At 34.4% G+C, this 13,127-nt stretch overlaps 1 protein-coding gene across 5 annotated transcripts in view; it reads left to right on the forward strand.

Annotated features, from left to right (window-relative positions):
- The window catches only part of cdi (center divider), a 120,744-nt gene that overhangs the window by 97,898 nt on the left and 9,719 nt on the right, over positions 1-13,127 (forward strand). The gene's annotated exons all lie outside the window — the stretch shown is intronic.

The raw sequence follows: 13,127 nt of genomic DNA on the forward strand, positions 1-13,127 counted from the left end.
GCACGTAATTATCACAGGGTCTCGCCTTAACTTTATTTTTCTCATCTAGTTACAGAATTTCTTGTCATATAGCAAAATCGATATTTCATTCTTTTTTCGTACAAAAATAATTTTTGCAGAAATCATATACAAACAGATAATCTCAGAAATGTATATAATTAGCTGCATAAAAAATAGGTCAGAATTCTATTTAAGACATAGTAATTTTATAAAAAAATACTTTTATTAGCTCTATAAAAATTATTTGCTTTGACAGAAAGCGCTATCATATATTAACATAACGTACATCTATCAACATAAAAAAACACATTTCTCAATTGTTTAAATATCTATTTACCAATAGATGATATCTATTATTAGTCATGGAAATATTTTGTTAAATTTATAATAATTATATTTTTGAAAACAGTTTTTAGAGTAGAACGAAATAAGAGCATTAGCTAAGAGCATTAGCTATAACGAGAGATGGCAGCAATTCGAGTCGAAGCCTTGCAAATACTAAACGTACACAAACAAATTATATCGCTCAGCCTACAAGCTATTATTGCGACGGTGGGCTCGAGATAGAGCCGTGCGGCAATACCGCGGGAATCGATCGAAATTCACTGTCGAGCGTACGATGCCGTATTTTTGCGTCCCGAGGAGAGATTTATGCACACGCGTCCTCTATCGATCTATCTTCATCGTGAGAGCGCGCGCGGCCACAAAAGTGGCCGGAAAGCTGCCCCAGTTTCGCGATATTCATTCCGTGCAGTCTGCAATTTTGCGCATTTGCCGGTCTTGCGATTGTGGCAGATGCGCCCGCCGAGCCCGCGACGGCTGCGCTGGACTGTGCCTGCCTATCGCAGAAGTCAGCTGAGCAATCCGGGACCTTGAGAAGTATGCCGCGGCTTCTCCGGCGTGGATAGGCGCGTTATAAATAGGTCAACAGGAAATTGAGCACGTTCTCCATAACGACTGCGGCGATTCCTCTGACGCAGCGGTGCGCAAACGTGCGGCCCATGCAGTTTTCATAGGCCCTTCGAACATTCGCGTCACAAGAGATTTTTATTACGGAATATTTTTGATTAAAATAGTCGAAGAAGTCGATATTAAACTTACTTCAACCATGAAATGATTTTATGTCGTTTTTGCGAGACTTTAGTTTTTTGAGTTTCACAGAATAATTTTAGTACATTCTTTATCTTTTCTTTCTCATTTGCTTTACGAAAGATAATATCTTTTTACTCCGTTGAATGTTGGGTAGAGCACATCTCTGCTTGAGCGCATTAGCGAGACCCTCATCTAAAAATAAATCCGTTTAATAATAAATAAATGGTTCTCGATGCTATCAAGAGGGAAATCGATATTATAGTTTATACCGTAAGTCATATTCTACTTGTAATTTATTGAACGCAACAAAACAATTAAAGATAAGAAGATCAAGATTGAATTGAACATTCTGCTACATAATTGATCTTGTAACGAATTAAAATAAAAAGAAAGTCTAGTAATAAAATCTGATAAATTTAATTGACTAAAATCACGTGGACGATGCTACATGTTTATTCATTTCGTGTTTTTTTTTAAATCTGAATTTATTACACGTTTATTTTTGAGACTTAATTTAATAATGAGATATCTGTAAAAAAATATCAACATCTTGAACATTTTTGGAACAAATTACGATAATTTTAATAACATCGGAACATTTTGAAAGAATTTGAAAGTTGATTGCAACCGGTGTAGGGTCACTGGGGGCTCAGAGGTCATGCATTCTTGGCACGATAGGGTAATTGCCGTGCCAAGAGTTTTGCGAGCAAAGTACTTCCACCAATTTTCTAGCTAAGCATACGGTCGCATAATTTGGTTATCAACGATTATCCACGTACAAATTTACTTTCAAAGTTCGAACAGCTTCGGTTTATCTTAAATCTGATATAGGATTGTTGCAAGATTAAATTTCCTAAACTAGGATTATTGCCAACTTTCCAATTAGATTTTAACGGAATATTTCGTAGAAAAGAAGTTTTATGTATAAAAATTTGTTATCTGAAATAAAAAGAATTGCTCTGTTTCGTTAAATATGTAAAACATTCGTATAGTGCGAGAGAATCTCGACAGAGTGTTCAGTACCGTTATTTATGCTAATAAATCTTAAACTGTAGTAATATGCAATCTGATATGAGATGCGCGAAACAGAGCGGTTTATAGTCTTATGTTAATCTTTGTGTTTAAGTAAATGGATCATCTTGTCGTTTCTCGTAAAATTCCACAACTAGGTTGTAGCCACTTCTCGCTCCAAGAATTATGAAACTTCACAGAGTTTGGAGTAACATCAAAAGTCGCGTAACGATGACTGATCGTTATTATTGTTCTCGAGTAGATTGTTGTAAATAAGTGAAAGTTGCGAAATAATCTTCTATTTTCACCAGTCAGATGTCACGATAGAAATCTATAGTTTTTAAACTTCGTGCATGGTTGATTAATTGTGCGTTTTTAATTTTATTGTCATTTTTATTGTTCATTAACAAATTATGCATATTTTAACGATTTGCCAAGATAGACAAGATTAATGATAAGTCGCGATAAAGAATGTTACATTCTACAATATAATCTATACATTTCATTTTTCTCATTACATTGATATCGATAATTGATAATTTCAAATTGACTTCCGTTTATTTCTTAGAGTTATTCTGATTACTATATTAAGTTAATGTTACATTGAATTATAATTGAAACGTATCTCCGTAATGTGGAAATAGTATAAACTCGCGAATAGAGGAAAATCGCGGCGAATAGCGGACAAAATAGAAAGGAAAGATGCAGCGAATCTATTTTTAAGCTGCTTCTATACGCCTCCGTGTATCACGATGAATCAGAAGGCTCGTATCACGAATTAGAAGTTCATGCACGAATGTTTCCAGTCAGGTATCGAGCCAAATTTACATGATATATTAAAGTGTGTGTGCACATTAGAATAGTTCAGACATTATATCAAGTTTTCGTCTAGATAATTTGTACATTGTGCATTATGCTATTTAAAACGCTGCCAAATGTAATTTTGATTTGAAGAATATACGTAGCTGGATCGTGCCATTTCTGTACCGAGTAGTATATGTCGGATATCTCGAAATATTCGCATTGGCAGTGATGTTAATTCGCAACTAAATGTGTAATAAAAAATTTATTTTTTACATTAATAACATTAATAGAATTTTTTAAATCAACATTTAAATTTTTCTTTAATAAATAAATCAATAAAATTCGTAATTTTTCGCAACTTTCAAATTTTCAACATTCTTTGATAATTGATATCAAATTTAAATATTGCTCGTCATAAAGCTATTTGAAATTATAGAAGAAACTAGGTTTTATTGTTCTTATCTAAATCATTGTCTTTATCTAAAAGTTTATCTGTTAAAAATTTTTATTTACGATTTTTTATAATTTAATAGAGAATCGATATCAAACTTTAATATCTTAATCCGATAATAAAGCTAGGCATGTGTATGAATCGCGCTTCAAGTTCGAAGAAGTACTTATTGATTTAATCGACTCGTGACGTGAAATCGCATTGCAAAATGCTATACGTGGTCATATCGAAGGACACAGTTCCAAGACTGAAACGAATAAATTGGTTTGCTTATCTTTTGCCATTTAACCGCTACGCTCGCATGAATACTGCATAAGGTGCATCTTAAAGTGCGCGCGTTCCATCGGTGCCGCTTATCATACGCCGCGTACGTTTCGGCACGAGGATCGTCTCGAGTAATTGCACATTACGCAACCGGCGTTTGTTGCGAAATTGTCGTTGTTGCGAGAAAACAAGGTGGTGCCGCCTCGCTCTCGCAAGGCTCCCGCGAGAGGAGAGGCTTAAGCGAAACGAGTCTTTCTCAGAGACCGAGAAGGAACTTCCTCTCGTTTGTTCTCCGCCTTTCATTCCACCCACACGCGTTCTCATCCTCCCTGCTAGTTGAAATCCTTTGATGCGGGTCGCCCGCAGGCTCGATAGCAATACTTCCTTCACTGCGGCCTCTCCTCGAAACCGTTCGTTACGTGTTCAATTACGATTCGTATTCTGCTTGGCTATTCAATGGAAAGACGGCATTATTATTTTGACGAAATTGGGACTTATCTATTTTGGTGAATAAGAATTGTGTCGTTCCGCGCAAGTCACGATTCTTTATCTATTTAATAAAAAATTTTTTTATATAAAATCTTATCGTTCAGCATTTACTTTTAATTGATTTCTAAACGCTTTAGACAATGTACAATTCGACAGGATTTAAAATACAAATCTATATATATTTATAATTTTGATATAATAGAATTTTATGTAAAATATTCAAGCATTTTTGTTGAATACTTAAAATAGCTTTGGTTCTGGAATAAAATAAATTTTCTCGATTACTTATTCATTGATTCAAGAAAATATCAATTTTAAATTCGTCAAGAATCAAATATTAAGTGTGCAGGAATGTGCCTATCAAATTTCACACACCTTGTATATGACTATTCATGCGATTTCCCGACCATCCTGTCTGTAACGTTAATCTTCGATCGGGCGAAAGTCGACGCGAAACGCGAGGAGATCGAAGAAATCTTCGTTCGAATTCTCTTTAATCGCTCGCCACTGCCGCGGACAAATCGCCGCGTCGCCGCGGAATGCAATTATTATCCGCGTCGGTAATCCCGAGAGCTTTTACAAGCGGTACGCAACGGCTGGCTCGCTCACTTACTCGCGCGACGAGTCGCCGTTCGTGGTGAAAACGCGGTAAATTATCGGTAATGACATGCATAATGGCTATAGCGCGTGATTATTGGCGATGCTTGGAAGTCCGTGGACATGGAAGAACCTGCTAAAGAACGGTGGCTCTACCGGTCGCACGTGATGATCAGGCCGCGCAGACTCGATGTCGTGGACTTTGCGATAATTCGATACACGAGGGTCTCACGAATAATAGGCGAAAGTTAGCTGCGTACGAAGTGGATAAAAATAGAACTGCACAATCTTGTTTATTCGCACTGTGATATTTTTTATCAATTGGTAAACGGTAGAATTTAGAGTTTTCTCTGGTAATTTCTCTTGTGATTTATTTATTTGTCTTCACACAGAAAATTTACACGATCGTGTTAATATTTAAACGACACACAAACTTTATATATATATATATTGTATATAAATTTTCCAAAACAAAAAATACGAGATCGAAAAAAGCGAAAAAATTGTTGTATAAAATATTATAACTAACGAATTGTATTTTGTTACAAAAAAATCGCTTATATTATTTTGTTTTGTTGTACGAAAGAAACGACATTGCGTTTGAAAATACGATTATCGAAATTGAAATGCAAGTTACGTGAAAGATTACGCGTGAATAAAATAGTACAGTTGCATCGAAATAATAGCAATTCCGATTTTATGGCAAATTGCTGAAGCAACGGTTTCCTAAGAGCCCCATGTATTTGCCTAACCGTTTTCTAAAGTCGTTCGCATTGAAATGTTCACCGCATTCGCTTATACGTAATCGCGTTATTATAAAAATCACGATACAGTTTGCGTTCTCCTAAGTTCTCATCTACTAATTAATCTTATACACTTTATGAAATCATTAGCAATTAAAGATAGAAATTATTTAAAAATTCAGCATTATTTAATTAAAGTTCTTTTAGAGATTTATCGATAATTATTATATAATTATTTTTATTGAAAGACGCTCATTTATTTAATACGTCGTTAAGTTTACAAATTTTAATTAATAAATTTTTAAAATTTTATTATTTTTTATGTTTAATATCAATATTTTATATTTAATCCTTCTTTTTATATTCATTATAATTTATTTAGGAAATATTGTAATTTAAATTGTTATTTTTTCCGCGTGTGCCAATTTTTGCTTTTATACAAAATCACATGCACTAATAAGGAGGCTTTTACAGTATGATGTATGCATACAGTTCAGATATGAATTTTAATGAATAATTCATGAACGATTAACGGGTTCATCTTTAGCGAAGAGAACTCGGACATAGATTCGATATCACTCGGAAACGACGACCTTGCCTGTGACTCAAGAGTTCGCAAGCAGTACCGGCATTTCCTTCCCCCCCTCATGCGAATAAGAATATGCTGGAAGTAGACGAGAAAGCCGGTCACGGCGCGCTGGCCATGGAGTACGAACACTCTCTAATGAGCCTCGCTCGGTCGTTCGCTCGTTTGCCTTCCCCTCGATTCAATTCGTTACCGTTCCCACCTGCGCGACACGTACGTGTTGGCTCGTAAACTTCCGCAGTCCGAAATTGCAAATTGTATTGACGAGGCGTTTGTATATTCTGTAAAAATTATTTTGTATCTCTACAAAACAGAGATTTATTTCTTGTTCGATTGTCCGAAAATTATTTTGTATTTCTACACAACAGAGATTTATTTCTTGTCCGATTGCCAGCATAGTTTGCACAAGATGACAAGGGTAAAATGTGTGTGCATGTGTGCACAGCTCGGATTTTCTAAAACTTTATTTCCATACAATTTGCAAGTTTTAATGTCAAATTTTAATAATAAGATTTTCTAGCATTTTTCACAGAAAACAACAAATTTTCTTCTGAATTTTACTGTAGAGATGATGATCATTATTATTTTTTAAGTTTTATTGCCGTTTAAATAGAAAAATACTATAAAATAGAAAGGAATCTGTAATTGTTAATTATTAGTACGTAGTAATCACTAATCAAAGCTGACATTTTTATTTAAATGTGGGTTACGTTTTATTTTGACTATTTCAAATAATCACAGGTGAGAGAAATCTTGCTGTCGTGAATGCAATGAGAAAATATTGAAATTTCGAGATTAATGTCATTCAATATGATCGATCGATTAGCAATCGAAGAGACACGGAAAATGTCATTTATTATTTCGCACTCGATATGCAAATGATAAATGCGCACGGTAGGTTTCTCTGCCACTGTGCGTGCATGCGTGACAAATTCTTGCGAGCACTATTACTTGGACATTGCGTTTCCACACGATCTTTTCTTAACTGGCGTGATCATAAATCGATACACGATCAATGTATACTTGAAATTATTGAATTATTGCTGGCGATATTAATTATTTTATCGTTATTCACATGTATGTCTCATTCTTCATTATAATCTTTAGTTTCTCTATTTTCTATAGATTTTTTGTGTGTAATATTTGATTGCAAATATATAATTTTAGAGATAACTGATTGTGAAAGTATTGTTTTAGCTCGTCGAGAATATATTCTGCGTTACAATTTTAGATCGTTTGTAATTTTCATAACACACATGAACTTAACAAATTTGAGGTTTGATACTGTATGATACGGAAGAAGCGATCGTGTAATTGTTTTCAGCGGCATGAAGAACATATTTTTATTTTAACATTCATAGTATAATTATACGTACATATCCGTGTAGCTCACATTGCGTGCGATTTATCTAGATATCTATTCACTGTTATCCAGACGGTAATAGAATACACACGTGATGTATATTTTGTGAAATACACTTTTTGAGACATTTACTAAGAAAAAAGATCAACGTGCGCTCTATCTTTTACTCGTGAACTTTAGAAATAAGGAGAAAGTTCGCGAGACACGCGCTATGAGAAAGAAATCGATCGATATATTGTGCGTTCATTTTTTCGTTCGTTCGTTCGTTCGTTCGTTCATTCGCCTGAGAAATTCTCATTCATTGTATCTTGTCGTGACCTTGACTATCACTTCCTCCCGACATTTATTCCCTGCGTTGTAACAAGACGGGGACTGAGAATAATCACGTGATCCTCGTTTGCGGGATTGAGAAACTACACGCGGATCGAGTTAAGCGTGCAGTTAACCTTTGCCGCGGTCAATAACATTCACTTTATATAAATATTTTTTCTCTTTTGTTATAACACACATACACATACTATTTCTCGATTAATTATTTTTCACAGATTTGTATTGCCAAAAATAATTAGCATTAACTAATAAAGATTGTTATTCAAATATTTGATCACGAAAAGTTTAGCTTGATGGAAATCTCTTATAAAATTATTTATTTTTGCGTAATTATTCAAGAAATTAAGAAAATCAAGAAATACTTATTAAACGCAGTTCTTCACCAGTTTTCTATTATCGTGATATAGTAACCACGAATCACGCTTCTGGCAGATTAAACGCTAAAGATTATATATTCCCACATCTTGCGAACTTGCATCCTCATGAAATTCAATTTTCCATAATCATATATGATGTCGTGGCTAGAAAGACTCGTATATGTCAATAAAATTAAGTAGAAACATATGGTTACAGAAAGATTTATGTAAAGCCGTTGAGAAATATTTCGCTAAATTTTAAACCTTCTGTGTCATCGTTGCGATTTGACTTACTGTTACAACATACTGAACTCTATGACGCTATAAATAGATATCATTTATATGCATTTCTGGCTAAAGTTTGTGATAAAAATTATAGCCGCCGTTATCTCATGTGTTAATCCATAGAATGCATTTGCATGTGAGTGCAGCTGACCTTTACCGGACGGCATATAGATTTCCGCATGAAAAAGTTTGAGCCTAGAAAGTCCCTCGCACTTCCGTTTTCCTCGCCGTATCGTTTTTAATCGATTTTCACCAGTTTACAAAGTTATAAATATTTACGTCTTCATGAATTTCACGAATCTTAATGCGTTGTATTATTAATTTTCGCAAAATATTATGTAAGTTATATGTAATAAATTAAATAAATTAGGTGAAAGCATTTTTGCTCTTAGCGCGTGACAAATATCTTAAAATCGTACTTTGAAGATTAAAAGCGAATTTTTCCTAAAAAAAAAATCATATCGTGTTACATACTACAATTATTATTTTTCAAAACTAGAGTTTTAGAGTTAGAGAGAGATTATAGGAGTTTCAAAGCATTTATATGGACTAGACATTAAAATTTTTTTTACATTTATCTAAAAATAAGTATAAAAATTATTGAGCGAGTTAAATACTGCAATATTTTTACACAAAAATTCAAACCACTTTTTCGTTCTCGCACTCTGTATTTGACGCTTCTCTTGGGTGCATTTATAATTAGACGGTTGATTGCGATGGTGATTGCGAGCACACGGATAGACCTTTGCAGAGAGTTTTTGAGCTTACAAAGTCCAATGCACTTACTAATTGGTTCGTTGCTCTTAATTGCGCCGTAGTTTCCTGGAACGATACTTGATGGATGAAGTGTTCGCTCTTCCGTCCTCCTTAAAGCGAACCCCTTAGTGACTGAAGCATCCACATTGAGAAATCGATAGTGCTATTCGACAAAATTTAACTTCCTTATAATAAAACTAGATTGAATCATATAAATCTCTAATTTTGAAAGACGATAGTTATTAAGTAGTTGTACGAGGGAAAGTTTAAAAAAATAAAGAGAAACGTTTCAATTGATTTGAGAATCAAAAGAGTCTCTTTACTTTTTTATTTTTGTAAATTTACCGAATTTTGTTATAGTGTATAAAAGAACGCTAATTTAAAATGATATTTTTCCAAGCCACTATCTTAGTGTTCCTTCTCGGATTGTGAGTGGTGAGATCGGTTCTCTTCTTGTTCAATTTTTTCGTACCAATCGTTCTCTCTCTTACACGGTAGTCTTCACGTGTGGATGAAAAGACGCGAAACGTGTTTCGCATTATGCATGTATCGCTCACGGAGGTATTAATCACTCACTGCTACAATGTAATTGCCGCGCGTGCTTTCTCTCTGCGGCCGTAAACACAATAGCGCGTAGTGCGTAGAAAACACGCAAGGCCGTAGCTCTTTCCAGACAATGGGAATTATTCAAATGAAATCGGCATCGTCCAGTCCTCTCATCAGTTAACAGTATTTATGACTTACTAATCGCCAGTATTACATTCGTGATTATTTCTTTTTTTTTTATCAAGAAAAATGGGGCTTAAAAATATTAAATGCTGCTCAGGTTGATCATATTGATTTTTATGTTTAAATTTGACACAACAATCATTTTGGGTGTCAAGAAATTTTGTACATTAATTTTATATGACAAATATTCTTATTTCTTCATTTTAATACATGGAATTATTCTATTTATTATAATTATACAATATATTTACGTATAATAATTGAAGAAACAACATATTTTCGTAAGTCGTTGTAAATAGGAAACAATTATTACAAAAATTTATAGTCTAATAGAATTATAATTTGAGAATTAAGTAATATTAAAAATTGACAGCTTGTAACGAATGATAGTAAACGATTCTTCCAAGAAAAAACTTTAAGTCAATTGAAACCCTCTAAACGAAAGGTGTTATGCTAGTTCTGGAATATTTTGTATATCACGAGAAAAATTCGTGAAATATATTTTGTAGAACGTGAAAGGTTTTTGGGAAACGATACAAGCGAGCGTACAAACGGACACGTACATGACACGTTTGATTTTTCGGCTGAGCGAAAATTCCGAACGGCTCTTTTTCGTTTTCTCTCTTTTATCTAGAAACAGCAACGATTCGCAATAGTTCTGTTTACGACGGAGTCAGACTCTGGCTTTCGTGTTCGTCACCACTTGGCCGCGACCCAACTGAGCGAGCCAGCCATTGCCAAGAGGAATCCTGGTCAAATTCTTCTCAGACATTATTCTCGACTTTTTAACCCGCGAAATTTCCATCTCGACGTCCGACCGCGAAAAGACTCTTCTCCCGCGCGTTTCCGGCCTCGCGTCTCCGTTTTCGTCACCTTTCTCGTCTCATCTCGGTCGACTTCTTTTTAGAACGGAGACGAAATCCGAGAAAATATGCGAGCGGTGGAATGTAAAAGAGCGCATTACGTCTCTCGACGTCGAGACTGAGAGAATTGAAGCAATGTTTTAAAATCCTTAGCCTCCAGTGGTCCTTAACCTCCTCGGCATCTCTCGTCTATTAAATTTCTTGGAAGATGTTCTCGCGACGTCAAAGAACATGTCAAATTCCTTACTTTAAACCAAAAAAAAATTGCGCAGAAATGAGAAGGCGATATTTCACGCAGTTTAAATTTAAAAATATTTTAATTCTTCATAAATTTTTGACGAAGCTGGTATTAATATTTCCTTAGTTAACTGTTTCTTCATTTACTTTCTTATATAATAGATCAAAGTGGCTATTATAAATTGTTTAGAATATTTTGATTTTTTTTCCTAAGAGAAGAGAGAGAGAAGAAAAAAAGATACTCGTAGATATTTTATCTGTTATATATTTAAAGAAAAATAGAATTATTATTTAATTCGGAATTATCTTTCGAACAGTTTTATAACTACTCTGATTTTTGTTTGTTAACTCGCTGCAACATAACGTTTCATTAGCGCATTTGTTCTAAATTCAACGGTCTAAAATTCGTAACACATAAGAAACGCATTGCGCAGCTTGATGAAAGTCAGTATACATTAGCGGGAAGTGTAGTCCGAAATTGAGTTCTCCCGATGATTTTCACGGAATTGCTCTTCTTCGGATACCATAATGATCGACCAGCAAATGTTGCAATGATCGCGCTCATTAAGCAACCGCGCGCCGGCTTTCAAGGCTAATAAAGAAGTTACGGTCCGTATGTCCATTTTCGACATTGAGAGATGCTGCGAGCATCACGCCGGCGCCTTTACAAGCCGTATCCTACGCCAACCAGATGCCGCGGTTTCATTAATAAGTTTCTCTTTCGCGAGTGAATATCACTTTAGCGTTCTCTTGCGCGTGTTACTTGCGCCATGTGAAAACGGGGCGACACGAGCCTCCGTTTCGTGGCCAGATAACGATGAGAATCGCATTTGGAATCGTCGTTTTTAAGCAGTTAAATGATTCTTTCGTATTATACAGAATGCTTCAAAATTCATTAATTTCTTAAGATACGTATAGAATTTTTGAACTAATTTAAGAAAAATTGATTTTTTATTTTTCTGTTTGTATTAACAATATTTAGTCAGAAATTCTGGTCCAATTAATATCGAATAAATCTTAAAGCTAATGGAATTTTGATTTCGAGATTGATTTCAGGGTATTTAAAATTGTAAAAAAAATGATTTCGTGAATTTTTATGTAAAGAATAGTAATCTCAGATAATTATATATGATAAACATACAATAATCGTCAAAGTAGTAAACGATTTTGCTGTATCCTGTACTTGTATCAATTTCACGACAAACATATGAACATTTCGCACAATCATGATGAAATTACCTCAATGCATTAAGGTCGTTCTTACGTAGATACGATGATGAATGATGTAGATCTGTCTATTTTAATGGCGTTTTAGTGAATTGTAGAAATTTTATATTCTACAATTAACATACAAATATTACGATATTACGATTATTATAACATACAGATATAATTACCCCTGTCGAGCTGCCCCCCCCCCTCCACCTTGCACAAATAAAAAAACCAATAGCGCAAAATTATAAGCTATTTATGAGCTTTCATATTCCGCAAATTAAAATTTTTGAGCTCGTCACGCTGAGCATGAATGTTTTTTGTGGTCGATATCGACTCAGCCCCCCCCCCCCCCCCACCGCTTAAAAATAAAAATATTGCATCAATTTTTGCGGTAGAATTAAGAGCTATTTATGAGCTTTTGAACTGATATAGTTTCGATTTTTAAGCTCACCCCCTTAGTTCTCAAACAACCCTTAATTGATGATCGATATCGACTCAGCTCCCCCACAAAAAACATTAAATTCATGCTCAGCGTGACGAGCTCAAAAATTTTAATTTGCGGAATATGAAAGCTCATAAATAGCTTATAATTTTGCGCTATTGGTTTTTTTATTTGTGCAAGAGGGGGGGGCCAGCTCGACAGGGGTAATATAATTTTTATGCACCGTATATTTATGCACCATGATTGCTGTAACAAAGTTAAACTTTATCTTTTATTTATATAACTATTTTAGCAAAACAAATAATTTTAAATTCCAAATAAAAATATCCCAAATTTATATCAAATAATACATTTTAAAAATTTTACCGTATATTTATTCGACAAGAACATTATTTTAAATTTTAAACAAAATTCTGCGGAAATTTTTTATGGAAATATGTTGACACTCGCGTAAAACAGCATTTAGATCTCGTAGCATGAAAAATCGAAACAGTTATGCATGCACCTGTTGTAT

This window comes from Linepithema humile, chromosome 6 (assembly GCF_040581485.1).
Source record: "Linepithema humile isolate Giens D197 chromosome 6, Lhum_UNIL_v1.0, whole genome shotgun sequence".
Taxonomy (NCBI): Eukaryota; Metazoa; Arthropoda; class Insecta; order Hymenoptera; family Formicidae; genus Linepithema; species Linepithema humile.